Source organism: Poecilia latipinna, unplaced genomic scaffold (genome assembly GCF_001443285.1).
Source record: "Poecilia latipinna isolate Pla-1442-1.1 unplaced genomic scaffold, P_latipinna-1.0 Scaffold124, whole genome shotgun sequence".
Lineage (NCBI taxonomy): Eukaryota > Metazoa > Chordata > Actinopteri > Cyprinodontiformes > Poeciliidae > Poecilia > Poecilia latipinna.
Window position 1 is genome coordinate 523,552 of NW_015112740.1, and position 1,452 is coordinate 525,003.

General features: G+C 39.6%; 1 protein-coding gene across 2 annotated transcripts in view; it reads right to left on the bottom strand.

The window, feature by feature from the left end:
* The window catches only part of slc39a7 (solute carrier family 39 member 7), a 9,933-nt gene extending 8,587 nt beyond the window's left edge, over positions 1-1,346 (bottom strand). The window contains exons 1-2 of one of the 2 annotated variants that reach the window (XM_015028452.1): positions 1,142-1,346; positions 423-582 (exon numbers count right to left, since the gene is read on the bottom strand). The gene's annotated coding sequence lies outside the window, so the exon portion shown is untranslated. The remainder of the gene's footprint in view (positions 1-422; positions 583-1,141) is intronic. The other variant, XM_015028451.1, reaches the window with a different exon arrangement.
* Positions 1,347-1,452: the final 106 nt, after the last annotated feature.

Genomic DNA, 1,452 nt, shown 5'->3' on the forward strand with positions numbered 1-1,452 from the left:
ACCGAACCGTGGTTCAACAGGCTAATACATATTGTTGTTTGAACCAATCAGAAAAAGAAATAGCAGCCTAGCTGAAGGACATTGTGATGATAAGATAATCCTCTAAACTGCAGTTTTTGTTGGGTGTTGTGCATCTACAGTGGTCAGTATCTATCTAAAGTTGTTGAAGGAATGACCCAGTGACAAGGCCATGGCACAGCATGTGAAAAGTGTAAGCTGTACACATGATTTGATCTAAAATACAAGCTACTTCAGCTGAAATGGAGAAGTACTTCATGTTGGTTCTTGGAGGAAAACAGAATATGGGAGTAAATCACAGCGTTTTGCATAAGGAACTGCGTAGACACAGACCAGTCAGGATAGAAACAGTAGTCTGTGATGTCTGAGACCTAAATAGTAAAGAAATTATATGAGGAGAACACCACAGTCTTTGTGGTGATGATTTGGCCTTTAAACTCCCCGGATCCCCATCGAACAGAGTATATGTGAAACAAGTCAAATCCACCAGCCTCACATTTTACAGAACTCAGATCTTCTACTGCAAAGACAAGATCTACTAGCCTCCATGTCTGGACAGCACAGCTTGGTTTTAGTAGCAGAGAGAGATAGAAAGAAGTAGGACGGGTATATATGACTATCTGCTTGGTGTGCATGTAATACTGTAACATCCCTCTTTACATTTTATTGAATCAACACTGAAATCTTCTCTTCTCTTGAAGAGAAACTATTAACATTAAACCAAAAAGATTTTGATTTAAGCTTTAAACACAACAGGTTATCAGTGTACAGCTTTTCTCCTTATAACGAAACCAGCTGATAACTTAAGCCTATAAAATCTTTACGATAATTCAAACACTGACGGTAGCCTGGTGTCTGATGTAGTAATCTCTGATTGTTTATTTGTTGTGGGACTAAAGGTAATCTTTTTTAATTCCCTTCGAAAAGAACCACCTATCATCTAACAGAAAACAGTAAAATCCGACCACCAAACAATCACCACCGGTTTCTGCAAGCTGTTTACAGAGCCTGCAGCAGAGCTAGCTAGGAAGCTAATAACCAGTGAATGTGCTAGCTTGATGCAGCAACCTGAGCATCGCTACAAAGTGCGGAATACAATGAAAAACAATCAGTGCAGTCTCACCAAATAGTGTTCAATATCTCGGCTCGTTTTGCCACTAAATAACTTTTTGTCCTGAGAGGTGAACGTGCTGATAGTTCCGTTGTGTTGATGCTGCTTGTCAGACGTGGCATTTGCACAACTAAACTCCTCAAAATCTCGCGGGGACACGTTTCATTCCAAGCATGTTTCCGTCTCGACTCATTCCGCGCCAGGGATTAAATATATGCGTGAATTATGAGGGGAGAAGCATAACTGATTACATCACTGTACATGCAAATATCATAGAATACAGTTTATATTCGTAAAATACTTAACATTACTACTGTGATGAT